The sequence below is a fragment of the Melopsittacus undulatus genome, unplaced genomic scaffold (assembly GCF_012275295.1).
Source record: "Melopsittacus undulatus isolate bMelUnd1 unplaced genomic scaffold, bMelUnd1.mat.Z mat_scaffold_779_arrow_ctg1, whole genome shotgun sequence".
In the NCBI taxonomy this organism is placed as follows: Eukaryota; Metazoa; Chordata; class Aves; order Psittaciformes; family Psittaculidae; genus Melopsittacus; species Melopsittacus undulatus.
Window position 1 is genome coordinate 9,690 of NW_022994585.1, and position 23,141 is coordinate 32,830.

General features: G+C 67.6%; 36 non-coding genes and 3 pseudogenes across 36 annotated transcripts; all 39 read right to left on the minus strand.

Annotated features, from left to right (window-relative positions):
* Positions 1 to 2,071: 2,071 nt before the first annotated feature.
* LOC117438888 (5S ribosomal RNA) lies at positions 2,072 to 2,190 on the minus strand. Its single transcript, XR_004551056.1, has one exon. It is a non-coding gene; the product is annotated as a 5S ribosomal RNA (ribosomal RNA).
* A 425-nt stretch (positions 2,191 to 2,615) lies between these two features.
* Positions 2,616 to 2,736, minus strand: LOC117438919 (5S ribosomal RNA). Its single transcript, XR_004551087.1, has one exon. It is a non-coding gene; the product is annotated as a 5S ribosomal RNA (ribosomal RNA).
* A 425-nt stretch (positions 2,737 to 3,161) lies between these two features.
* Positions 3,162 to 3,281, minus strand: LOC117438924 (uncharacterized; annotated as a pseudogene).
* Positions 3,282 to 3,703: 422 nt separating this feature from the next.
* On the minus strand, positions 3,704 to 3,821 carry LOC117438914 (5S ribosomal RNA). Its single transcript, XR_004551082.1, has one exon. It is a non-coding gene; the product is annotated as a 5S ribosomal RNA (ribosomal RNA).
* A 424-nt stretch (positions 3,822 to 4,245) lies between these two features.
* LOC117438909 (5S ribosomal RNA) lies at positions 4,246 to 4,365 on the minus strand. Its single transcript, XR_004551077.1, has one exon. It is a non-coding gene; the product is annotated as a 5S ribosomal RNA (ribosomal RNA).
* Positions 4,366 to 4,788: 423 nt separating this feature from the next.
* On the minus strand, positions 4,789 to 4,907 carry LOC117438921 (5S ribosomal RNA). Its single transcript, XR_004551089.1, has one exon. It is a non-coding gene; the product is annotated as a 5S ribosomal RNA (ribosomal RNA).
* Positions 4,908 to 5,328: 421 nt separating this feature from the next.
* LOC117438926 (5S ribosomal RNA) lies at positions 5,329 to 5,447 on the minus strand. The gene has a single exon (XR_004551091.1). It is a non-coding gene; the product is annotated as a 5S ribosomal RNA (ribosomal RNA).
* Positions 5,448 to 5,867: 420 nt separating this feature from the next.
* Positions 5,868 to 5,986, minus strand: LOC117438889 (5S ribosomal RNA). The gene has a single exon (XR_004551057.1). It is a non-coding gene; the product is annotated as a 5S ribosomal RNA (ribosomal RNA).
* Positions 5,987 to 6,412: 426 nt separating this feature from the next.
* On the minus strand, positions 6,413 to 6,533 carry LOC117438925 (uncharacterized; annotated as a pseudogene).
* Positions 6,534 to 6,960: 427 nt separating this feature from the next.
* LOC117438890 (5S ribosomal RNA) lies at positions 6,961 to 7,079 on the minus strand. The gene has a single exon (XR_004551058.1). It is a non-coding gene; the product is annotated as a 5S ribosomal RNA (ribosomal RNA).
* A 425-nt stretch (positions 7,080 to 7,504) lies between these two features.
* Positions 7,505 to 7,623, minus strand: LOC117438891 (5S ribosomal RNA). Its single transcript, XR_004551059.1, has one exon. It is a non-coding gene; the product is annotated as a 5S ribosomal RNA (ribosomal RNA).
* A 421-nt stretch (positions 7,624 to 8,044) lies between these two features.
* LOC117438911 (5S ribosomal RNA) lies at positions 8,045 to 8,165 on the minus strand. The gene has a single exon (XR_004551079.1). It is a non-coding gene; the product is annotated as a 5S ribosomal RNA (ribosomal RNA).
* A 424-nt stretch (positions 8,166 to 8,589) lies between these two features.
* On the minus strand, positions 8,590 to 8,710 carry LOC117438922 (5S ribosomal RNA). Its single transcript, XR_004551090.1, has one exon. It is a non-coding gene; the product is annotated as a 5S ribosomal RNA (ribosomal RNA).
* Positions 8,711 to 9,132: 422 nt separating this feature from the next.
* On the minus strand, positions 9,133 to 9,251 carry LOC117438892 (5S ribosomal RNA). The gene has a single exon (XR_004551060.1). It is a non-coding gene; the product is annotated as a 5S ribosomal RNA (ribosomal RNA).
* Positions 9,252 to 9,674: 423 nt separating this feature from the next.
* LOC117438913 (5S ribosomal RNA) lies at positions 9,675 to 9,794 on the minus strand. Its single transcript, XR_004551081.1, has one exon. It is a non-coding gene; the product is annotated as a 5S ribosomal RNA (ribosomal RNA).
* A 422-nt stretch (positions 9,795 to 10,216) lies between these two features.
* On the minus strand, positions 10,217 to 10,334 carry LOC117438923 (uncharacterized; annotated as a pseudogene).
* Positions 10,335 to 10,757: 423 nt separating this feature from the next.
* On the minus strand, positions 10,758 to 10,875 carry LOC117438917 (5S ribosomal RNA). The gene has a single exon (XR_004551085.1). It is a non-coding gene; the product is annotated as a 5S ribosomal RNA (ribosomal RNA).
* Positions 10,876 to 11,297: 422 nt separating this feature from the next.
* On the minus strand, positions 11,298 to 11,416 carry LOC117438907 (5S ribosomal RNA). Its single transcript, XR_004551075.1, has one exon. It is a non-coding gene; the product is annotated as a 5S ribosomal RNA (ribosomal RNA).
* Positions 11,417 to 11,838: 422 nt separating this feature from the next.
* Positions 11,839 to 11,957, minus strand: LOC117438912 (5S ribosomal RNA). The gene has a single exon (XR_004551080.1). It is a non-coding gene; the product is annotated as a 5S ribosomal RNA (ribosomal RNA).
* Positions 11,958 to 12,380: 423 nt separating this feature from the next.
* Positions 12,381 to 12,499, minus strand: LOC117438893 (5S ribosomal RNA). The gene has a single exon (XR_004551061.1). It is a non-coding gene; the product is annotated as a 5S ribosomal RNA (ribosomal RNA).
* A 422-nt stretch (positions 12,500 to 12,921) lies between these two features.
* LOC117438894 (5S ribosomal RNA) lies at positions 12,922 to 13,040 on the minus strand. The gene has a single exon (XR_004551062.1). It is a non-coding gene; the product is annotated as a 5S ribosomal RNA (ribosomal RNA).
* A 425-nt stretch (positions 13,041 to 13,465) lies between these two features.
* Positions 13,466 to 13,584, minus strand: LOC117438895 (5S ribosomal RNA). The gene has a single exon (XR_004551063.1). It is a non-coding gene; the product is annotated as a 5S ribosomal RNA (ribosomal RNA).
* A 428-nt stretch (positions 13,585 to 14,012) lies between these two features.
* Positions 14,013 to 14,132, minus strand: LOC117438916 (5S ribosomal RNA). The gene has a single exon (XR_004551084.1). It is a non-coding gene; the product is annotated as a 5S ribosomal RNA (ribosomal RNA).
* A 425-nt stretch (positions 14,133 to 14,557) lies between these two features.
* On the minus strand, positions 14,558 to 14,675 carry LOC117438920 (5S ribosomal RNA). The gene has a single exon (XR_004551088.1). It is a non-coding gene; the product is annotated as a 5S ribosomal RNA (ribosomal RNA).
* A 422-nt stretch (positions 14,676 to 15,097) lies between these two features.
* Positions 15,098 to 15,216, minus strand: LOC117438896 (5S ribosomal RNA). The gene has a single exon (XR_004551064.1). It is a non-coding gene; the product is annotated as a 5S ribosomal RNA (ribosomal RNA).
* A 424-nt stretch (positions 15,217 to 15,640) lies between these two features.
* LOC117438897 (5S ribosomal RNA) lies at positions 15,641 to 15,759 on the minus strand. Its single transcript, XR_004551065.1, has one exon. It is a non-coding gene; the product is annotated as a 5S ribosomal RNA (ribosomal RNA).
* Positions 15,760 to 16,182: 423 nt separating this feature from the next.
* Positions 16,183 to 16,301, minus strand: LOC117438908 (5S ribosomal RNA). Its single transcript, XR_004551076.1, has one exon. It is a non-coding gene; the product is annotated as a 5S ribosomal RNA (ribosomal RNA).
* Positions 16,302 to 16,724: 423 nt separating this feature from the next.
* Positions 16,725 to 16,843, minus strand: LOC117438898 (5S ribosomal RNA). The gene has a single exon (XR_004551066.1). It is a non-coding gene; the product is annotated as a 5S ribosomal RNA (ribosomal RNA).
* A 427-nt stretch (positions 16,844 to 17,270) lies between these two features.
* LOC117438900 (5S ribosomal RNA) lies at positions 17,271 to 17,389 on the minus strand. Its single transcript, XR_004551068.1, has one exon. It is a non-coding gene; the product is annotated as a 5S ribosomal RNA (ribosomal RNA).
* Positions 17,390 to 17,813: 424 nt separating this feature from the next.
* Positions 17,814 to 17,933, minus strand: LOC117438915 (5S ribosomal RNA). Its single transcript, XR_004551083.1, has one exon. It is a non-coding gene; the product is annotated as a 5S ribosomal RNA (ribosomal RNA).
* Positions 17,934 to 18,360: 427 nt separating this feature from the next.
* On the minus strand, positions 18,361 to 18,479 carry LOC117438901 (5S ribosomal RNA). The gene has a single exon (XR_004551069.1). It is a non-coding gene; the product is annotated as a 5S ribosomal RNA (ribosomal RNA).
* Positions 18,480 to 18,902: 423 nt separating this feature from the next.
* Positions 18,903 to 19,021, minus strand: LOC117438899 (5S ribosomal RNA). The gene has a single exon (XR_004551067.1). It is a non-coding gene; the product is annotated as a 5S ribosomal RNA (ribosomal RNA).
* A 422-nt stretch (positions 19,022 to 19,443) lies between these two features.
* On the minus strand, positions 19,444 to 19,562 carry LOC117438910 (5S ribosomal RNA). Its single transcript, XR_004551078.1, has one exon. It is a non-coding gene; the product is annotated as a 5S ribosomal RNA (ribosomal RNA).
* Positions 19,563 to 19,984: 422 nt separating this feature from the next.
* On the minus strand, positions 19,985 to 20,103 carry LOC117438902 (5S ribosomal RNA). The gene has a single exon (XR_004551070.1). It is a non-coding gene; the product is annotated as a 5S ribosomal RNA (ribosomal RNA).
* A 425-nt stretch (positions 20,104 to 20,528) lies between these two features.
* On the minus strand, positions 20,529 to 20,648 carry LOC117438918 (5S ribosomal RNA). Its single transcript, XR_004551086.1, has one exon. It is a non-coding gene; the product is annotated as a 5S ribosomal RNA (ribosomal RNA).
* A 426-nt stretch (positions 20,649 to 21,074) lies between these two features.
* Positions 21,075 to 21,194, minus strand: LOC117438905 (5S ribosomal RNA). The gene has a single exon (XR_004551073.1). It is a non-coding gene; the product is annotated as a 5S ribosomal RNA (ribosomal RNA).
* A 422-nt stretch (positions 21,195 to 21,616) lies between these two features.
* LOC117438903 (5S ribosomal RNA) lies at positions 21,617 to 21,735 on the minus strand. Its single transcript, XR_004551071.1, has one exon. It is a non-coding gene; the product is annotated as a 5S ribosomal RNA (ribosomal RNA).
* Positions 21,736 to 22,156: 421 nt separating this feature from the next.
* Positions 22,157 to 22,274, minus strand: LOC117438906 (5S ribosomal RNA). Its single transcript, XR_004551074.1, has one exon. It is a non-coding gene; the product is annotated as a 5S ribosomal RNA (ribosomal RNA).
* A 422-nt stretch (positions 22,275 to 22,696) lies between these two features.
* Positions 22,697 to 22,815, minus strand: LOC117438904 (5S ribosomal RNA). The gene has a single exon (XR_004551072.1). It is a non-coding gene; the product is annotated as a 5S ribosomal RNA (ribosomal RNA).
* Positions 22,816 to 23,141: the final 326 nt, after the last annotated feature.

Here is a 23,141-nt window from a genome sequence, read left to right on the forward strand (position 1 = left end):
ACAGGGCCGTTGCCGTCGGCAACAAGCCCCCCCGCGGCCTTCGCCGGCCGGTCCCAGCCGCCCTGCAGGCCCGCCCGAACGCCGGGCCCCCGCGCCCAGGGCCGAAGAGCCAGGAGGGGGCACTGGTGCTGCCCCTCTTCAGCGCACGCCTGGCTTCAAAATGCCCCCCGCCAGCCCTTCACACTTCGCCCCCGACCCACAGGGCCGTTGCCGTCGGCAACAAGGCCCCCCCCTGCCCTAGCCGGATTGGCCCGGCCGCCCTGCAGGCCCGCTAGAACATCGGGCCCCCACGCCAAATGCCGAAGAGCCAGGAGGGGGCACTGGTGCTACGCCTCTTCAGCGCACGCCTGGCTTCGCAAATTGCCCCCTGCCAGACCCTCACACTTCGCCCCCGGCCCACAGGGCCGTTGCCTTCAGCAACAAGGGCCCCCCCCGGCCCGTCCTGCCGGGGCCGGCAGCCCTGCATGCCCACCAGAACGCCAAGCCCCTGCACCCAGGGCCGAAGAGCCAGGATGTGGCACTGGTGCTGCGCCTCTTCAGCGCACGCCTGGCTTCGCAACAGTTCCCCCCGCCAAGCCCCTCACTCTTTTACCCCGTCCCACAGGGCCGTTGCCGTCGGCAACAAGGCCTCCCCCAGCCCTGGCCGCCAGAGCCCAGCCACCCTGCCGGCCAGCCCGAACGCCGGGACCCCGTGCCCAGGGCTGGAGAGCCAGGAGGGGGCACTGGTGCTGCGCCTCTTCAGCGCACACCTGGCTTCGCAACGCTGCCAACCGACCACCCCTCACTCTTCGCCCCCGGCCAACAGGGCCGTTGCCATCAGCAACAGGGCCCCCCACGGCCCCGGCTGGCCGGGCCTGGCCGCACTGCAGGCCCGCCCGAAGGCCGGGCCCCCGCACCCAGAGCCGAAGAGCCAGGAGGGGGCACTGGTGCTGCGCCTCTTCAGCGCACGCCTGGCTTCGCAAACGCTGCCCCCCGGCAGCCCCTCACTCTTCGCCCCCGGCACACAGGGTCTTTGCCGTCGGTAACAAGGCCCCCCCCGGCCACCACCGGCTTGGGCCCGGCCGACCTGTAGACCCGCCCGAACACCGGGCAACCGCGCCCAGGCCCGAAGAGCCAGGAGGGGCCACTGGTTGCTGCGCCTCTTCAGCTCACAACTGGCTTCGCAACACTGCCACCCGCCCGCCCCTCACTCTTCGCCCCCGGCCCACAGGGGCCGTTGCCGTCGGCAACAAGGCCCGCCACAGTAGCCCGGCCTCGCCCGCCCTGCAGGCCCGCCAGAACGCCGGGCCCCCGTGACCAGGGCTGAAGAGCCAGGAGGGGGCACTGGTGCTGCGCCTCTTCAGCGCACACATGGTTCGCAACGCTGCCCCGCCCACCACTCACTCTTTCGCCCCCGGCCAACAGGGCCGTTGCCGTGGGCAAAAAAGCCCCCCCGGGCCCGGCCCGCCGGTCCGGCCACCCTGCAGGCCCGCCCGAATGCCGTGCCTCCGCGCCCAAGTCCGAAGAGCCATGAGGGGCCACTGGTGCTGTACCTCTTCAGCGCACGCCTGGCTTCGCAAAGCCACCCCCCGCCCGCACCTCACTCTTCGCCCCCGGTCCAGAGGGCCGTTGCCGTCGTCAACAAGGCCCCACCCGACTCCCGCGTAGGCACCCGGAACCCCCCCACCGCCGCTCTCGGCCCCACGCACACCCTCTCGACCACCGCTCGACACCGGCACCAGAGCCACTGACACCTTTGTGACGCCAAAACCGCGCCAGCACCCCCGAGCACTGAGGCCCCGCGCGGCCCTGCCCGCGACACCCCAAAACCTCTCCCCCCGCACAGCCGACGCCACGCTCCTTCCCTCACACGTTCCCCAGCAACAGGAACCGGATCGCCACAGACCTGACCCTCCGCAGCACCCACCGAGAATGTGGTGGTCCGGTACACTTGGCACGGGCCCCTGTGGCCTCCACATGCCAGCAAGGAAAAGGGGGCCGACACTGCCCCCCGGAGCCCCTGAACACGCAACAGCCCGCATCCAAAAAAAGCGGCTGACATGGCTCGCAGGGTCCCCAGTCGGCTGGCAAAAGCCTACAGCACCCGGGATTCCCAGGCGGTCTCCCATCCAAGTACTAACCGAGCCCGACCCTGCTTAGCTTCCGAGATCAGATGAGATCGGGCGTTTTCAGGGTGGTGTGGCCGTAGGCACCCTGAACCCCCCCACCCGCTGCTCTCGGCCCCACGTACACCCTCCCGACCACCGCTCGATCACCGGCACCCAGAGCCACTGACACCTTTGTGACGCCAAACCGCGCCAGCACCCCCGAGCACTGAGCCCCACGCGGCCCTGCCCGCGACACCCCGAAACCTCTCCCCCCGCACAGCCGACGCCACGCTCCTTCCCTCACACGTTCCCCAGCAACAGGAACCGGGACCCGCCACAGACCTGACCCTCCGCAGCACCCCACCGAGAAAGTGGGGTCCGGAACACCCGGCACGGGCCCCTGTGGCCTCCACATGCCAGCAAGGAAAAGGGGGCCGACACTACCCACCGGGAGCCCCTGAACACGCAACAGCCCGCATCCAAAAAAAGTGGCTGACATGGCTCGCAGGGTCCCCAGTCGGCTGGCAAAGCCTACAGCACCCGGGATTCCCAGGCGGTCTCCCATCCAAGTACTAACCGAGCCCGACCCTGCTTAGCTTCCGAGATCAGACGAGATCGGGGCGTTTTTCAGGGTGGTGTGGCCGTAGGCACCCTGAACCCCCCCACCGCCGCTCTCGGCCCCACGCACACTCTCCCGGCCACCGCCTCGACACTGGCACCCAGAGCCACTGACACCTTTGTGACGCCAAACCGCGCCAGCACCCCCGAGCACTGAGCCCCACGCGGCCCTGCCCGCGACACCCCGAAACCTCTCCCCCCGCACAGCCGACGCCACGCTCCTTCCCTCACACGTTTCCCCAGCAACAGGAACCGGGGACCGCCACGGACCTGACCCTCCGCAGCACCCCACCAAGAAAATGGGGTCCGGAACACCCGGCACGGGCCCCTGTGGCCTCCACATGCCAGCAAGGAAAAGGGGGCCGACACTGCCCCCCGGAGCCCCTGAACACGCAACAGCCCGCATCCAAAAAAAGCGGCTGACATGGCTCGCAGGGTCCCCAGTCGGCTGGCAAAAGCCTACAGCACCCGGGATTCCCAGGCGGTCTCCCATCCAAGTACTAACCGAGACCGACCCTGCTTAGCTTTCTGAGATCAGATGAGATAGGGCGTTTTCAGGGTGGTGTGGCCGTAGGCACCCTGAACCCACCCCACCGCCGCTCTCGGCCCCACGCACACCCTCCCGACCACCGCTCGACACCGGCACCCAGAGCCACTGACACCTTTGTGACGCCAAACCGCGCCAGCACCCCCGAGCACTGAGCCCCACGCGGCCCTGCCCGCGACACCCCGAAACCTCTCCCCCCGCACAGCCGACGCCACGCTCCTTCCCTCACACGTTCCCCAGCAACAGGAACCGGGACCGCCATGGACCTGACCCTCCGCAGCACCCCACCAAGAAAATGGGGTCCGGAACACCCGGCACGGGCCCCTGTGGCCTCCACATGCCAGCAAGGAAAAGGGGGCCGACACTGCCCCCCGTAGCCCCTGAACACGCAACAGCCCGCATCCAAAAAAAGTGGCTGACATGGCTCGCAGGGTCCCTGTCGGCTGGCAAAGGCCTACAGCACCCGGGATTCCCAGGCGGTCTCCCATCCAAGTACTAACCGAGCCCGACCCTGCTTAGCTTCCGAGATCAGACGAGATCGGGCGTTTCAGGGTGGTGTGGCCGTAGGCACCCTGAACCCCCCCACCGCCGCTCTCGGCCCCACGCACACCTCTCCCGGCCACCGCTCGACACCGGCACCCAGAGCCACTGACACCTTTGTGACGCCAAACCGCGCCAGCACCCCCGAGCACTGAGCCCCACGCGGGCCCTGCCCGCGACACCCCGAAACCTCTCCCCCCGCACAGCCGACGCCACGCTCCTTCCCTCACACGTTCCCCAGCAACAGGAACCGGGACCGCCACGGACCTGACCCTCCGCAGCACCCCACCGAGAAAGTGGGGTCCGGAACACCCGGCACGGGCCCCTGTGGCCTCCACATGCCAGCAAGGAAAAGGGGGCCGACACTGCCCCCCGGAGCCCCTGAACACGCAACAGCCCGCATCCAAAAAAAGCGGCTGACATGGCTCGCAGGGTCCCCAGTCGGCTGGCAAAAGCCTACAGCACCCAGGGATTCCCAGGCGGTCTCCCATCCAAGTACTAACCGAGCCCGACCCTGCTTAGCTTCCGAGATCAGACGAGATCGGGCGTTTTCAGGGTGGTGTGGCCGTAGGCACCCTGAACCCCCCCACCGCCGCTCTCGGCCCCACGCACACCCTCCCGGCCACCGCTCGACACCGGCACCCAGAGCCACTGACACCTTTGTGACGCCAAAACCGCGCCAGCACCCCCGAGCACTGAGCCCCACGCGGCCCTGCCCGCGACACCCCGAAACCTCTCCCTCCGAACAGCCGACGCCACGCTCCTTCCCTCACACGTTCCCCAGCAACAGGAACCGGGACCGCCACGGACCTGACCCTCCGCAGCACCCCACCGAGAAAGTGGGGTCCGGAACACCCGGCACGGGCCCCTGTGGCCTCCACATGCCAGCAAGGAAAAGGGGGCCGACACTGCCCCCCGGAGCCCCTGAACACGCAACAGCCCGCATCCAAAAAAAGCGGCTGACATGGCTCGCAGGGTCCCCTGTCGGCTGGCAAAAGCCTACAGCACCCGGGATTCCCAGGCGGTCTCCCATCCAAGTACTAACCGAGCCCGACCCTGCTTAGCTTCCGAGATCAGACGAGATCGGGCGTTTTCAGGGTGGTGTGGCCGTAGGCACCCTGAACCCCCCCCCCGCCGCGCGCGGCCCCACGCACACTCTCCGGCCACCGCTCGACACCGGCACCCAGAGCCACTGACACCTTTGTGACGCCAAACCGCGCCAGCACCCCCGAGCACTGAGCCCCACGCGGCCCTGCCCGCGACACCCCGAAACCTCTCCCCCCACACAGCCGACGCCACGCTCCTTCCCTCACACGTTCCCCAGCAACAGGAACCGGGACCGCCACGGACCTGACCCTCCGCAGCACCCCACCGAGAAAGTGGGGTCCGGAACACCCGGCACGGGCCCCTGTGGCCTCCACATGCCAGCAAGGAAAAGGGGGCCGACACTGCCCCCCGGAGCCCCTGAACACGCAACAGCCCGCATCCAAAAAAAGCGGCTGACATGGCTCGCAGGGTCCCCTGTCGGCTGGCAAAAGCCTACAGCACCCGGGATTCCCAGGCGGTCTCCCATCCAAGTACTAACCGAGCCCGACCCTGCTTAGCTTCCGAGATCAGACGAGATCGGGCGTTTTCAGGGTGGTGTGGCCGTAGGCACCCTGAACCCCCCCACCGCCGCTCTCGGCCCCACGCACACCTCCCGGCCACCGCTCGACACCGGCACCCAGAGCCACTGACACCTTCGTGACGCCAAACCGCGCCAGCACCCCCGAGCACTGAGCCCCACGCGGCCCTGCCCGCGACACCCCGAAACCTCTCCCCCCGCACAGCCGACGCCACGCTCCTTCCCTCACACGTTCCCCAGCAAGAGGAACAGGGACCGCCACGGACCTGACCCTCCGCAGCACCCCACCGAGAAAGTGGGGTCCGGAACACCCGGCACGGGCCCTGTGGCCTCCACATGCCAGCAAGGAAAAGGGGACCGACACTGCCCCCCGGAGCCCCTGAACACGCAACAGCCCGCATCCATAAAAAGGGGCTGACATGGCTCGCAGGGTCCCCTGTCGGCTGGCAAAAGCCTACAGCACCCGGGATTCCCAGGCGGTCTCCCATCCAAGTACTAACCGAGCCCGACCCTGCTTAGCTTCCGAGATCAGACGAGATCGGGCGTTTTCAGGGTGGTGTGGCCGTAGGCACCCTGAACCCCCCCACCGCCGCTCTCGGCCCCCACGCACACCCTCCCGACCACCGCTCGACACCGGCACCCAGAGCCACTGACACCTTTGTGACGCCAAACCCGCGCCAGCACCCCCCGAGTACTGAGCCCCACGAGGCCCTGCCCGCGACACCCCGAAACCTCTCCCCCCGCACAGCCGACGCCACGCTCCTTCCCTCACACGTTCCCCAGCAACAGGAACCGGGACCGCCACGGACCTGACCCTCCGCAGCACCCCACCAAGAAAATGGGGTCCGGAACACCCGGCACGGGCCCCTGTGGCCTCCACATGCCAGCAAGGAAAAGGGGGCCGACACTGCCCCCCGGAGCCCCTGAACACGCAACAGCCCGCATCCAAAAAAAGCGGCTGACATGGCTTGCAGGGTCCCCTGTCGGCTGGCAAAAAGCCTACAGCACCCGGGATTCCCAGGCGGTCCTCCCATCCAAGTACTAACTGAGCCCGACCCTGCTTAGCTTCCGAGAATCAGACGAGATCGGGCGTTTTCAGGGTGGTGTGGCCGTAGGCACCCTGAACACCCCCAACCGCCGCTCTCGGCCCCACGCACACTCTCCCCGGCCACCGCTCGACACCGGCACCCAGAGGCACTGACACCTTTCGTGACGCCAAACCGTCGCCAGCACCCCCGAGCACTGAGCCCCACGCGGCCCTGCCCGCGACACCCCGAAACCTCTCCCCCCGAACAGCCGACGCCACGCTCCTTCCCTCACACGTTTCCCAGCAACAGGAACCGGGACCGCCACGGACCTGACCCTCCGCAGCACCCCACCGAGAAAGTGGGGTCGGGTAACACCCCGTACGGGCCCCTGTGGCCTGCACATGCCAGCAAGGAAAAGGGGGCCGACACTGCCCCCCGGAGCCCCTGAAAACGCAACAGCCCGCATCCAAAAAAAGCGGCTGACATGGCTCGCAGGGTCCCCAGTCGGCTGGCAAAAGCCTACAGCACCCGGGATTCCCAGGCGGTCTCCCATCCAAGTACTAACCGAGCCCGACCCTGCTTAGCTTCCGAGATCAGACGAGATCGGGCGTTTTCAGGGTGGTGTGGCCGTAGGCACCCTGAACCCCCCCACCGCCGCTCTCGGCCCCACGCACACTCTCCAGGCCACCGCTCGACACCGGCACCCAGAGCCACTGACACCTTTGTGATGCCAAACCGCGCCAGCACCCCCGAGCACTGAGCCCCCACGCGGCCCTGCCCGCGACACCCCAAAACCTCTCCCCCCGCACAGCCGACGCCACGCTCCTTCCCTCACACGTTCCCCAGCAACAGGAACCGAGACCCCGCCACGGACCTGACCCTCCGCAGCACCCACCGAGAAAGTGGGGTCCGGAACACCCAGCACGGGCCCCTGTGGCCTGCCACAGGTCAGCAAGGAAAAGGGGGCCGACACTACCCCCCGGAGCCCCTGAACACGCAACAGCCCGCATCCAAAAAAAGCGGCTGACATGGCTCGCAGGGTCCCCTGTCGGCTGGCAAAAGCCTACAGCACCCGGGATTCCCAGGCGGTCTCCCATCCAAGTACTAACCGAGCCCGACCCTGCTTAGCTTCCGAGATCAGACGAGATCGGGCGTTTTCAGGGTGGTGTGGCCGTAGGCACCCTGAACCCCCCCACCGCCGCTCTCGGCCCCACGCACACTCTCCCGGCCACCGCTCGACACCGGCACCCAGAGCCACTGACACCTTTGTGACGCCAAACCGCGCCAGCACCCCCGAGCACTGAGCCCCACGCGGCCCTGCCCGCAACACCCCGAAACCTCTCCCCCCGCACAGCCGACGCCACGCTCCTTCCCTCACACGTTCCCCAGCAACAGGAACCGGGACCGCCACGGACCTGACCCTGCGCAGCACCCCACCGAGAAAGTGGGGTCCGGAACACCCGGCACGGGCCCCTGTGGCCTCCACATGACAGCAAGGAAAAGGGGCCGACACTTCCCCCCGGAGCCCCTGAACACGCAACAGCCCGCATCCAAAAAAAGCGGCTGACATGGCTCGCAGGGTCCCCTGTCGGCTGGCAAAAGCCTACAGCACACCCGGGATTCCCAGGCGGTCTCCCATCCAAGTACTAACCGAGCCCGACCCTGCTTAGCTTCCGAGATCAGACGAGATCGGGCGTTTTCAGGGTGGTGTGGCCGTAGGCACCCTGAACCCCCCCACCTGCCGCTCTCGGCCCCACGCACACTCTCCCGGCCACCGCTCGACACCGGCACCCAGAGCCACTGACACCTTTGTGACGCCAAAACCGCGCCAGCACCCCCGAGCACTGAGCCCCACGCGGCCCTGCCCGCAACACCCTGAAACCTCTCCCCCGCACAGCCGACGCCACGCTCCTTCCCTCACACGTTCCCCAGCAACAGGAACCGGGACCGCCACGGACCTGACCCTGCCGCAGCACCCCACCGAGAAAGTGGGGTCCGGAACACCCGGCACGGGCCCCTGTGGCCTCCACATGCCAGCAAGGAAAAGGGGGCCGACACTGCCCCCCGGAGCCCCTGAACACGCAACAGCCCGCATCCAAAAAAAGTGGCTGACATGGCTCGCAGGGTCCCCTGTCGGCTGGCAAAAGCCTACAGCACCCGGGATTCCCAGGCGGTCCTCCCATCCAAGTACTAACCGAGCCCGACCCTGCTTAGCTTCCGAGATCAGACGAGATCGGGCGTTTTCCAGGGTGGTGTGGCCGTAGGCACCCTGAACCCCCCCACCGCCGCTCTCGGCCCCACGCACACTCTCCCGGCCACCGCTCGACACCGGCACCCAGAGCCACTGACACCTTTGTGACGCCAAACCGCGCCAGCACCCCCGAGCACTGAGCCCCACGCGGCCCTGCCCGCGACACCCGAAACCTCTCCCCCCGCACAGCCGACGCCACGCTCCTTCCCTCACACGTTCCCCAGCAACAGGAACCGGGACCGCCACGGACCTGACCCTCCGCAGCACCCCACCGAGAAAGTGGGGTCCGGAACACCCGGCACGGGCCCCTGTGGCCATCCACATGCCAGCAAGGAAAAGGGGGCCGACACTGCCCCCCGGAGCCCCTGAACACGCAACAGCCCGCATCCAAAAAAAGTGGCTGACATGGCTCGCAGGGTCCCCTGTCGGCTGGCAAAAGCCTACAGCACCCGGGATTCCCAGGCGGTCTCCCATCCAAGTACTAACCGAGCCCGACCCTGCTTAGCTTCCGAGATCAGACGAGATCGGGCGTTTTCAGGGTGGTGTGGCCGTAGGCACCCTGAACCCCCCCCACCGCCGCTCTCGGCCCCACGCACACTCTCCCGGCCACCGCTCGACACCGGCACCCAGAGCCACTGACACCTTTGTGACGCCAAACCGCGCCAGCACCCCCGAGCACTGAGCCCCACGCGGCCCTGCCCGCGACACCCCGAAACCTCTCCCCCCGCACAGCCGACGCCACGCTCCTTCCCTCACACGTTCCCCAGCAACAGGAACCGGGACCGCCACGGACCTGACCCTCCGCAGCACCCCACCGAGAAAGTGGGGTCCGGAACACCCGGCACGGGCCCCTGTGGCCTCCACATGCCAGCAAGGAAAAGGGGGCCGACACTGCCCCCCGGAGCCCCTGAACACGCAACAGCCCGCATCCAAAAAAAGCGGCTGACATGGCTCGCAGGGTCCCCTGTCGGCTGGCAAAAGCCTACAGCACCCGGGATTCCCAGGCGGTCTCCCATCCAAGTACTAACCGAGCCCGACCCTGCTTAGCTTCCGAGATCAGACGAGATCGGGCGTTTTTCAGGGTGGTGTGGCCGTAGGCACCCTGAACCCCCCCACCGCCGCTCTCGGCCCCACGCACACTCTCCCGGCCACCGCTCGACACCGGCACCCAGAGCCACTGACACCTTTGTGACGCCAAACCGCGCCAGCACCCCCGAGCACTGAGCCCCACGCGGCCCTGCCCGCGACACCCCGAAACCTCTCCCCCCGCACAGCCGACGCCACGCTCCTTCCCTCACACGTTCCCCAGCAACAGGAAATGGGACCGCCACGGACCTGACCCTCCGCAGCACCCCACCGAGAAAGTGGGGTCCGGAACACCCGGCACGGGCCCCTGTGGCCTCCACATGCCAGCAAGGAAAAGGGGGCCGACACTGCCCCCCGGAGCCCCTGAACACGCAACAGCCCGCATCCAAAAAAAGCGGATGACATGGCTTGCAGGGTCCCCTGTTGGCTGGCAAAAGCCTACAGCACCCGGGATTCCCAGGCGGTCTCCCATCCAAGTACTAACCGAGCCCGACCCTGTTTGGTTCCGAGATCAGACGAGATCGGGCGTTTTCAGGGTGGTGTGGCCGTAGGCACCCTGAACCCCCCCACCGCCGCTCTCGGCCCCACGCACACCCTCCCGGCCACCGCTCGACACCGGCACCCAGAGCCACTGACACCTTCGTGACGCCAAACCGCGCCAGCACCCCCGAGCACTGAGCCCCACGCGGCCCTGCCCGCGACACCCCGAAACCTCTCCCCCCGAACAGCCGACGCCACGCTCCTTCCCTCACAACGTTCCCCAGCAACAGGAACCGGGACCGCCACGGACCTGACCCTCCGCAGCACCCCACCGAGAAAGTGGGGTCCGGAACACCCGGCACGGGCCCTGTGGCCTCCACATGCCAGCAAGGAAAAGGGGGCCGACACTGCCCCCCGGAGCCCCCTGAACACGCAACAGCCCGCATCCAAAAAAAGCGGCTGACATGGCTCGCAGGGTCCCCTGTCGGCTGGCAAAAGCCTACAGCACCCGGGATTCCAGGCGGTCTCCCATCCAAGTACTAACCGAGCCCGACCCTGCTTAGCTTCCGAGATCAGACGAGATCGGGCGTTTTCAGGGTGGTGTGGCCGTAGGCACCCTGAACACCCCCACCGCCGCTCTCGGCCCCACGCACACTCTCCAGGCCACCGCTCGACACCGGCACCCAGAGCCACTGACACCTTTGTGACGCCAAACCACGCCAGCACCCCCGAGCACTGAGCCCCACGCGGCCCTGCCCGCGACACCCCGAAACCTCTCCCCCCGCACAGCCGACGCCACGCTCCTTCCCTCACACGTTCCCCAGCAACAGGAACCGGGACCGCCACGGACCTGACCCTCCGCAGCACCCCACCGAGAAAGTGGGGTCCGGAACAACCGGCACGGGCCCCTGTGGCCTCCACATGCCAGCAAGGAAAAGGGGGCCGACACTGCCCCCCGGAGCCCCAGAACACGCAACAGCCCGCATCCAAAAAAAGCGGCTGACATGGCTCGCAGGGTCCCCTGTCGGCTGGCAAAAGCCTACAGCACCCGGGATTCCCAGCCGGTCTCCCATCCAAGTACTAACCGAGCCCGACCCTGCTTAGCTTCCGAGATCAGACGAGATCGGGTGTTTTCAGGGTGGTGTGGCCGTAGGCACCCTGAACCCCCCCACCGCCGCTCTCGGCCCCACGCACACTCTCCCGGCCACCGCTCGACACCGGCACCCAGAGCCACTGACACCTTTGTGACGCCAAACCGCGCCAGCACCCCCGAGCACTGAGCCCCACGCGGCCCTGCCCGCGACACCCCGAAACATCTCCCCCCGAACAGCCGACGCCACGCTCCTTCCCTCACATGTTCCCCAGCAACAGGAACCGGGACCGCCACGGACCTGACCCTCCGCAGCACCCCACCGAGAAAGTGGGGTCCGGATCAACCGGCACGGGCCCCTGTGGCCTCCACATGCCAGCAAGGAAAAGGGGGCCGACACTGCCCCCTGGACCCCCTGAACACGCAACAGCCCGCATCCAAAAAAAGCGGCTGACATGGCTCGCAGGGTCCCCTGTCGGCTGGCAAAAGCCTACAGCACCCGGGATTCCCAGCCGGTCTCCCATCCAAGTACTAACCGAGCCCGACCCTGCTTACCTTCCGAGATCAGACGAGATCGGGCGTTTTCAGGGTGGTGTGGCCGTAGGCACCCTGAACCCCCCCACTGCCGCTCTCGGCCCCACGCACACTCTCCAGGCCACCGCTCGACACCGGCACCCAGAGCCACTGACACCTTTGTGACGCCAAACCGCGCCAGCACCCCCGAGCACTGAGCTCCACGCGGCCCTGCCCGCGACACCCCGAAACCTCTCCCCCCGCACAGCCGACGCCACGCTCCTTCCCTCACACGTTCCCCAGCAACAGGAACCGGGACCGCCACGGACCTGACCCTCCTGCAGCACCCCACCGAGAAAGTGGGGTCCGGAACACCCGGCACGGGCCCCTGTGGCCTCCACATGCCAGCAAGGAAAAGGGGGCCGACACTGCCCCCCGGAGCCCCTGAACACACAACAGCCCGCATCCAAAAAAAGTGGCTGACATGGCTCGCAGGGTCCCATGTCGGCTGGCAAAAGCCTACAGCACCCGGGATTCCCAGGCGGTCTCCCATCCAAGTACTAACCGAGCCCGACCCTGCTTAGCTTCCGAGATCAGACGAGATCGGGCGTTTTCAGGGTGGTGTGGCCGTAGGCACCCTGAACCCCCCCACCGCCGCTCTCGGCCCCACGCACACTCTCCCGGCCACCGCTCGACACCGGCACCCAGAGCCACTGACACCTTCGTGACGCCAAACCGCGCCAGCACCCCCGAGCACTGAGCCCCACGCGGCCCTGCCCGCGACACCCCGAAACCTCTCCCCCCGCACAGCCGACGCCACGCTCCTTCCCTCACACAGTTCCCAGCAACAGGAACCGGGACCGCCACGGACCTGACCCTCCGCAGCACCCCACCGAGAAAGTGGGGTCCGGAACACCCGGCACGGGCCCCTGTGGCCTCCACATGCCAGCAAGGAAAAGGGGGCCGACACTGCCCCCCGGAGCCCCTGAACACGCAACAGCCCGCATCCAAAAAAAGCGGCTGACATGGCTCGCAGGGTCCCCTGTCGGCTGGCAAAAGCCTACAGCACCCGGGATTCCCAGGCGGTCTCCCATCCAAGTACTAACCGAGCCCGACCCTGCTTAGCTTCCGAGATCAGACGAGATCGGGCGTTTTCAGGGTGGTGTGGCCGTAGGCACCCTGAACCCCCCCACCGCCGCTCTCGGCCCCACGCACACTCTCCCGGCCACCGCTCGACACCGGCACCCAGAGCCACTGACACCTTTGTGACGCCAAACCGCGCCAGCACCCCCGAGCACTGAGCCCCACGCGGCCCTGCCCGCGACACCCCGAAACCTCTCCCCCCGAACAGCCGACGCCACGCTCCTTCCCTCACACGTTCCCCAGCAACAGGAACCGGGACCGCCACGGACCTGACCCTCCGCAGCACCCCACCGAGAAAGTGGGGTCCGGATCAACCCGGCACGGGCCCCTGTGGCCTCCACATGCCAGCAAGGAAAAGGGGGCCGACACTGCCCCCCCGGAGCCCCTGAACACGCAACAGCCCGCATCCAAAAAAAAGCGGCTGACATGGCTCGCAGGGTCCCCTGTCGGCTGGCAAAAGCCTACAGCACCCGGGATTCCCAGGCGGTCTCCCATCCAAGTACTAACCGAGCCCGACCCTGCTTAGCTTCCGAGATCAGACGAGATCGGGCGTTTTCAGGGTGGTGTGGCCGTAGGCACCCTGAACCCCCCCACCTGCCGCTCTCGGCCCCACGCACACTCTCCCGGCCACCGCTCGACACCGGCACCCAGAGCCACTGACACCTTTGTGACGCCAAACCGCGCCAGCACCCCCGAGCACTGAGCCCCACGCGGCCCTGCCCGCGACACCCCGAAACCTCTCCCCCCGCACAGCCGACGCCACGCTCCTTCCCTCACACGTTCCCCAGCAACAGGAACCGGGACCCGCCACGGACCTGACCCTCCTGCAGCACCCCACCGAGAAAGTGGGGTCCAGGAACACCCGGCACGGGCCCCTGTGGCCTCCACATGCCAGCAAGGAAAAGGGGGCCGACACTGCCCCCCGGAGCCCCTGAACACGCAACAGCCCGCATCCAAAAAAAGTGGCTGACATGGCTCGCAGGGTCCCCATGTCAGGCTGGCAAAAGCCTACAGCACCCGGGATTCCCAGGCGGTCCTCCCATCCAAGTACTAACCGAGCCCGACCCTGCTTAGCTTCCGAGATCAGACGAGATCGGGCGTTTTCAGGGTGGTGTGGCCGTAGGCACCCTGAACCCCCCCACCGCCGCTCTCGGCCCCACGCACACTCCTCCCGGCCACCAGCTCGACACCGGCACCCAGAGCCACTGACACCTTTGTGACGCCAAAACCGCGCCAGCACCCCCGAGCACTGAGCCCCACGCGGCCCTGCCCGCGGACACCCCGAAACCTCTCCCCCCGCACAGCCGACGCCACGCTCCTTCCCTCACACGTTCCCCAGCAACAGGAACCGGGACCGCCACGGACCTGACCCTCCGCAGCACCCCACCGAGAAAGTGGGGTCCGGAACACCCGGCACGGGCCCCTGTGGCCTCCACATGCCAGCAAGGAAAGGGGGCCGACACTGCCCCCCGGAGCCCCTGAACACGCAACAGCCCGCATCCAAAAAAAGCGGCTGACAGGGCTCGCAGGGTCCCCTGTCGGCTGGCAAAAGCCTACAGCACCCGGGATTCCCAGGCGGTCTCCCATCCAAGTACTAACCGAGCCCGACCCGCTTAGCTTCCGAGATCAGACGAGATCGGGCGTTTTCAGGGTGGTGTGGCCGTAGGCACCCTGAACCCCCCCACCGCCGCTCTCGGCCCCACGCACACTCTCCAGGCCACCGCTCGACACCGGCACCCAGAGCCACTGACACCTTTGTGACGCCAAACCGCGCCAGCACCCCCGAGCACTGAGCCCCACGCGGCCCTGCCCGCGACACCCCGAAACCTCTCCCCCCGCACAGCCGACGCCACGCTCCTTCCCTCACACGTTCCCCAGCAACAGGAACCGGGACCGCCACGGACCTGACCCTCCGCAGCACCCCACCGAGAAAGTGGGGTCCGGAACACCCGGCACGGGCCCCTGTGGCCTCCACATGCCAGCAAGGAAAAGGGGGCCGACACTGCCCCCCGGAGCCCCTGAACACGCAACAGCCCGCATCCAAAAAAAGCGGCTGACATGGCTCGCAGGGTCCCCTGTCGGCTGGCAAAAGCCTACAGCACCCGGGATTCCCAGGCGGTCTCCCATCCAAGTACTAACCGAGCCCGACCCTGCTTAGCTTCCGAGATCAGACGAGATCGGGCGTTTTCAGGGTGGTGTGGCCGTAGGCACCCTGAACCCCCCCCACCGCCGCTCTCGGCCCCACGCACACTCTCCCGGCCACCGCTCGACACCGGCACCCAGAGCCACTGACACCTTTGTGACGCCAAACCGCGCCAGCACCCCCGAGCACTGAGCCCCACGCGGCCCTGCCCGCGAACACCCCGAAACCTCTCCCCCCGCACAGCCGACGCCACGCTCCTTCCCTCACACGTTCCCCAGCAACAGGAACCGGGACCGCCACGGACCTGACCCTCCGCAGCACCCCACCGAGAAAGTGGGGTCCGGAACACCCGGCACGGGCCCCTGTGGCCTCCACATGCCAGCAAGGAAAAGGGGGCCGACACTGCCCCCCGGAGCCCCTGAACACGCAACAGCCCGCATCCAAAAAAAGCGGCTGACATGGCTCGCAGGGTCCCCTGTCGGCTGGCAAAAGCCTACAGCACCCGGGATTCCCAGGCGGTCTCCCATCCAAGTACTAACCGAGCCCGACCCTGCTTAGCTTCCGAGATCAGACGAGATCGGGCGTTTTCAGGGTGGTGTGGCCGTAGGCACCCTGAACCCCCCCACCGCCGCTCTCGGCCCCACGCACACTCTCCCGGCCACCGCTCGACACCGGCACCCAGAGCCACTGACACCTTTGTGACGCCAAACCGCGCCAGCACCCCCGAGCACTGAGCCCCCACGCGGCCCTGCCCGCGACACCCCGAAACCTCTCCCCCCGCACAGCCGACGCCACGCTCCTTCCCTCACACGTTCCCCAGCAACAGGAACCGGGACCGCCACGGACCTGACCCTCTGCAGCACCCCACCGAGAAAGTGGGGTCCAGAACAACCGGCACGCGCCCCTGTGGCCTCCAAATGCCAGCAAGGAAAAGGGGGCCGACACTGCCCCCCGGAGCCCCTGAACACACAACAGCCCGCATCCAAAAAAAGTGGCTGACATGGCTCGCAGGGTCCCATGTCAGCTGGCAAAAGCCTACAGCACCCGGGATTCCCAGGCGGTCTCCCAGCCAAGTACTAACCGAGCCCGACCCTGCTTAGCTTCCGAGATCAGACGAGATCGGGCGTTTTCAGGGTGGTGTGGCCGTAGGCACCCTGAACCCCCCCACCGCCGCTCTCGGCCCCACGCACACTCTCCCGGCCACCGCTCGACACCGGCACCCAGAGCCACTGACACCTTTGTGACGCCAAACCGCGCCAGCACCCCCGAGCACTGAGCCCCACGCGGCCCTGCCCGCGACACCCCCGAAACCTCTCCCCCCGCACAGCCGACGCCACGCTCCTTCCCTCACACTTTCCCCAGCAACAGGAACCGGGACCGCCACGGACCTGACCCTCCGCAGCACCCCACCGAGAAAGTGGGGTCCGGAACACCCGGCACGGGCCCCTGTGGCCTCCACATGCCAGCAAGGAAAAGGGGGCCGACACTGCCCCCCGGAGCCCCTGAACACGCAACAGCCCGCATCCAAAAAAAGCGGCTGACATGGCTCGCAGGGTCCCCTGTCGGCTGGCAAAAGCCTACAGCACCCGGGATTCCCAGGCGGTCTCCCATCCAAGTACTAACCGAGCCCGACCCTGCTTAGCTTCCGAGATCAGACGAGATCGGGCGTTTTCAGGGTGGTGTGGCCGTAGGCACCCTGAACCCCCCCACCGCCGCTCTCGGCCCCACGCACACCTCTCCCGGCCACCGCTCGACACCGGCACCCAGAGCCACTGACACCTTTGTGACGCCAAACCGCGCCAGCACCCCCGAGCACTGAGCCCCACGCGGCCCCTGCCCGCGACACCCCGAAACCTCTCCCCCCGCACAGCCGACGCCACGCTCCTTCCCTCACACGTTCCCCAGCAACAGGAAACCGGGACCGCCACGGACCTGACCCTGCCGCAGCACCCCACCGAGAAAAGTGGGGTCCGGAACACCCGGCACGGGCCCCTGTGGCCTCCACATGCCAGCAAGGAAAAGGGGGCCGACACTGCCCCCCGGAGCCCCTGAACACGCAACAGCCCGCATCCAAAAAAAGCGGCTGACAGGGCTCGCAGGGTCCACTGTCGGCTGGCAAAAGCCTACAGCACCCGGGATTCCCAGGCGGTCTCCCATCCAAGTACTAACCGAGCCCGACCCTGCTTAGCTTCCGAGATCAGACGAGATCGGGCGTTTTCAGGGTGGTGTGGCCGTAGGCACCCTGAACCCCCCCACCGCCGCTCTCGGCCCCACGCACACTCTCCCGGCCACCGCTCGACACCGGCACCCAGAGCCACTAGACACCTTCGTGACGCCAAACCGCAGCCAGCACCCCCGAGCACTGAGCCCCACGCGGCCCTGCCCGCGACACCCCGAAACCTCTCCCCCCGCACAGCCGACGCCACGCTCCTTCCCTCACACGTTCCCAGCAACAGGAACCGGGACCGCCACGGACCTGACCCTCCGCAGCACCCCACCGAGAAAGCGGGGTCCGGAACACCCGGCACGGGCCCCTGTGGCCTCCACATGCCAGCAAGGAAAGGGGGCCGACACTGCCCCCCGGAGCCCCTGAACACGCAACAGCCCGCAATCACAAAAAAAGCGGCTGACATGGCTCGCAGGGTCCCCTGTCGGCTGGCAAAAGCCTACAGCACCCGGGATTCCCAGGGCGGTCTCCCATCCAAGTACTAACCGAGCCCGACCCTGCTTAGCTTCCGAGATCAGACGAGATCGGGCGTTTTCAGGGTGGTGTGGCCGTAGGCACCCTGAACCCCCCCCACCGCCGCTCTCGGCCCCACGCACACCCTCCCGACCACCGCTCGACACCGGCACCCAGAGCCACTGACACCTTTGTGACGCCAAACCGCGCCAGCACCCCCGAGCACTGAGCCCCACGCGGCCCTGCCCGCGACACCCCGAAACCTCTCCCCCCGCACAGCCGACGCCACGCTCCTTCCCTCACACGTTTCCCCAGCAACAGGAACCGGGACCGCCACGGACCTGACCCTCCGCAGCACCCCACCGAGGAAAGTGGGGTCCGGAACACCCGGCACGGGCCCCTGTGGCCTCCACATGCCAGCAAGGACAAGGGGGCCGACACTGCCCCCCGGAGCCCCTGAACACGCAACAGCCCGCATCCAAAAAAAGCGGCTGACATGGCTCGCAGGGGTCCCCTGTCGGCTGGCAAAAAGCCTACAGCACCCGGGATTCCCAGGCGGTCTCCCATCCAAGTACTAACCGAGCCCGACCCTGCTTAGCTTCCGAGATCAGACGAGATCGGGCGTTTTCAGGGTGGTGTGGCCGTAGGCACCCTGAACCCCCCCACCGCCGCTCGCGGCCCCACGCACACGCGCCCGGCCACCGCGCGGACACCGGCACCCAGAGCTACTGACACCTTTGTGACGCCAAACCGCGCCAGCACCCCCGAGCACTGAGCCCCACGCGGCCCTGCCCGCGACACCCCCGAAACCTCTCCCCCCGCACAGCCGACGCCACGCTCCTTCCCTCACACGTTCCCCAGCAACAGGAACCGGGACCGCCACGGACCTGACCCTCCGCAGCACCCCACCGAGAAAGTGGGGTCCGGAACACCCGGCACGGGCCCCTGTGGCCTCACATGCCAGCAAGGAAAAGGGGCCGACACTGCTCCCCCGGAGCCCCTGAACACGCAACAGCCCGCATCCAAAAAAAGCGGCTGACATGGCTCGCAGGGTCCCCTGTCGGCTGGCAAAAGCCTACAGCACCCGGGATTCCCAGGCGGTCTCCCATCCAAGTACTAACCGAGCCCGACCCTGCTTAGCTTCCGAGATCAGACGAGATCGGGTGTTTTCAGGGTGGTGTAGCCGTAGGCACCCTGAACCCCCCCACCGCTGCTCTCGGCCCCACGCACACTCTCCCGGCCACCGCTCGACACCGGCACCCAGAGCTACTGACACCTTTGTGACGCCAAACCGCGCCAGCACCCCCGAGCACTGAGCTCCACGCGGCCCTGCCCGCGACACCCCGAAACCTCTCCCCCCGCACAGCCGACGCCACGCTCCTTCCCTCACACTTTCCCCAGCAACAGGAACCGGGACCGCCACGGACCTGACCCTCCGCAGCACCCCACCGAGAAAGTGGGGTCCGGAACACCCGGCACGGGCCCCTGTGGCCTCCACATGCCAGCAAGGAAAAGGGGGCCGACACGCCCCCCGGAGCCCCTGAACACGCAACAGCCCGCATCCAAAAAAAAGCGGCTGACATGGCTCGCAGGGTCCCCTGTCGGCTGGCAAAAGCCTACAGCACCCGGGATTCCCAGGCGGTCTCCCATCCAAGTACTAACCGAGCCCGACCCTGCTTAGCTTCCGAGATCAGACGAGATCGGGTGTTTTCAGGGTGGTGTAGCCGTAGGCACCCTGAACCCCCCCACCGCTGCTCTCGGCCCCACGCACACTCTCCCGGCCACCGCTCGACACGGCACCCAGAGCCACTGACACCTTTGTGACGCCAAACCGCGCCAGCACCCCCGAGCACTGAGCTCCCACGCGGGCCCTGCGCGCGACACCCCGAAACCTCTCCCCCCGCACAGCCGACGCACGCTCCTTCCCTCACACGTTCCCCAGCAACAGGAACCGGGACCGCCACGGACCTGACCCTCCGCAGCACCCCACCGAGAAAGTGGGGTCCGGAACACCCGGCACGGGCCCCTGTGGCCTCCACATGCCAGCAAGGAAAAGGGGGCCGACACTGCCCCCCGGAGCCCCTGAACACGCAACAGCCCGCATCCAAAAAAAGCGGCTGACATGGCTCGCAGGGTCCCCTGTCGGCTGGCAAAAGCCTACAGCACCCGGGATTCCCAGGCGGTCTCCCATCCAAGTACTAACCGAGCCCGACCCTGCTTAGCTTCCGAGATCAGACGAGATCGGGCGTTTTCAGGGTGGTGTGGCCGTAGGCACCCTGAACCCCCCCACCGCCGCTCTCGGCCCCACGCACAAATCTGCCCACCACCGCTCGACACCGGCACCCAGAGCCACTGACACCTTCGTGACGCCAAACCGCGCCAGCACCCCCCGAGCACTGAGCCCCACGCGGCCCTGCCCGCGACACCCCGAAACCTCTCCCTCCGCACAGCCGACGCCACGCTCCTTCCCTCACACGTTCCCAGCAACAGGAACCGGGACCAGCCACGGACCTGACCCTCCGCAGCACCCCACCGAGAAAGTGGGGTCCCGGAACACCCGGCACGGGCCCCTGTGGCCTCCACAATGCCAGCAAGGAAAAGGGGGCCGACACTGCCCCCCGGAGCCCCTGAACACGCAACAGCCCGCATCCAAAAAAAGCGGCTGACATGGCTCGCAGGGTCCCCTGTCGGCTGGCAAAGCCTACAGCACCCGGGATTCCCAGGCGGTCTCCCATCCAAGTACTAACCGAGCCCCGACCCTGCTTAGCTTCCGAGAGCAGACGAGATCGGGCGTTTTCAGGGTGGTGTGGCCGTAGGCACCCTGAACCCCCCCACCGCCGCTCTCGGCCCCACGCACACTCTCCCGAGCCACCGCTCGACACCGGCACCCAGAGCACTGACACCTTCGTGACGCCAAACCGCGCCAGCACCCCCGAGCACTGAAGCCCCACGCGGCCCTGCCCGCAACACCCCGAAACCTCTCCCCCCCGCAACAGCCGACGCCTACGCTCCTCCCCTCACACGTTCCCCAGCAACAGGAAACCGGGACCGCCACGGACCTGACCCTCCGCAGCACCCCACCGAGAAAGTGGGGTCCGGAACACCCGGCACGGGCCCCTGTGGCCTCCACATGCCAGCAAGGAAAAGGGGGCCGACACTGCCCCCGGAGCCCCTGAACACGCAACAGCCCGCATCCAAAAAAAGCGGCTGACATGGCTCGCAGGGTCCCCTGTCGGCTGGCAAAAGCCTACAGCACCCGGGATTCCCAGGCGGTCTCCCATCCAAGTACTAACCGAGCCCGACCCTGCTTAGCTTCCGAGATCAGGACGAGATCGGGCGTTTTCAGGGTGGTGTGGCCGTAGGCACCCTGAACCCCCCCCACCGCCGCTCTCGGCCCCACGCACACTCTCCCGGCCACCGCTCGACACCGGCACCCAGAGCCACTGACACCTTTGTGACGCCAAACCGCGCCAGCACCCCCGAGCACTGAGCCCCACGCGGCCCTGCCCGCGACACCCCGAAACCTCTCCCCCCGCACAGCCGACGCCACGCTCCTTCCCTCACACGTTCCCCAGCAACAGGAACCGGGACCGCCACGGACCTGACCCTCCGCAGCACCCCACCGAGAAAGTGGGGTCCGGAACACCCGGCACGGGCCCCTGTGGCCTCCACATGCCAGCAAGGAAAAGGGGGCCGACACTGCCCCCGGAGCCCCTGAACACGCAACAGCCCGCATCCAAAAAAAGCGGCTGACATGGCTCGCAGGGTCCCCTGTCGGCTGGCAAAAGCCTACAGCACCCGGGATTCCCAGGCGGTCTCCCATCCAAGTACTAACCGAGCCCGACCCTGCTTAGCTTCCGAGATCAGACGAGATCGGGCGTTTTCAGGGTGGTGTGGCCGTAGGCACCCTGAACCCCCCACCGCCGCTCTCGGCCCCACGCACACTCTCCCGGCCACCGCTCGACACCGGCACCCAGAGCCACTGACACCTTTGTGACGCCAAACCGCGCCAGCACCCCCGAGCACTGAGCCCCACGCGGCCCTGCCCGCGACACCCCGAAACCTCTCCCCCCGCACAGCCGACGCCACGCTCCTTCCCTCACACGTTCCCCAGCAACAGGAACCGGGACCGCCACGGACCTGACCCTCCGCAGCACCCCACCGAGAAAGTGGGGTCCGGAACACCCGGCACGGGCCCCTGTGGCCTCCACATGCCAGCAAGGAAAAGGGGGCCGACACTGCCCCCCGGAGCCCCTGAACACGCAACAGCCCGCATCCAAAAAAAGCGGCTGACATGGCTCGCAGGGTCCCCTGTCGGCTGGCAAAAGCCTACAGCACCGGGATTCCCAGGCGGTCTCCCATCCAAGTACTAACCGAGCCCGACCCTGCTTAGCTTCCGAGATCAGACGAGATCGGGCGTTTTCAGGGTGGTGTGGCCGTAGGCACCCTGAACCCCCCCACCGCCGCTCTCGGCCCCACGCACACTCTCCCGGCCACCGCTCGACACCGGCACCCAGAGCCACTGACACCTTTGTGACGCCAAACCGCGCCAGCACCCCCGAGCACTGAGCCCCACGCGGCCCTGCCCGCGACACCCCGAAACCTCTCCCCCCGCACAGCCGACGCCACGCTCCTTCCCTCACACGTTCCCCAGCAACAGGAACCGGGACCGCCACGGACCTGACCCTCCGCAGCACCCCACCGAGAAAGTGGGGTCCGGAACACCCGGCACGGGCCCCTGTGGCCTCCACATGCCAGCAAGGAAAAGGGGCCGACACTGCCCCCCGGAGCCCCTGAACACGCAACAGCCCGCATCCAAAAAAAAGCGGCTGACATGGCTCGCAGGGTCCCCTGTCGGCTGGCAAAAGCCTACAGCACCCGGGATTCCCAGGCGGTCTCCCATCCAAGTACTAACCGAGCCCGACCCTGCTTAGCTTCCGAGATCAGACGAGATCGGGCGTTTTCAGGGTGGTGTGGCCGTAGGCACCCTCAACCCCCCACCGCCGCTCTCGGCCCCACGCACACCTCCCCGGCCACCGCTCGACACCGGCACCCAGAGCCACTGACACCTTGTGACGCCAAACCGCGCCAGCACCCCGAGCACTGAGCCCCACGCGGCCCTGCCCGCGACACCCCGAAACCTCTCCCCCCGCACAGCCGACGCCACGCTCCTTCCCTCACACGTTCCCAGCAACAGGATCCGAGACCGCCACGGACCTGACCCTCCGCAGCACCCCACCGAGAAAGTGGGGTCCGGAACACCCGGCACGGGCCCCTGTGGCCTCCACATGCCAGCAAGGAAAAAAGGGGG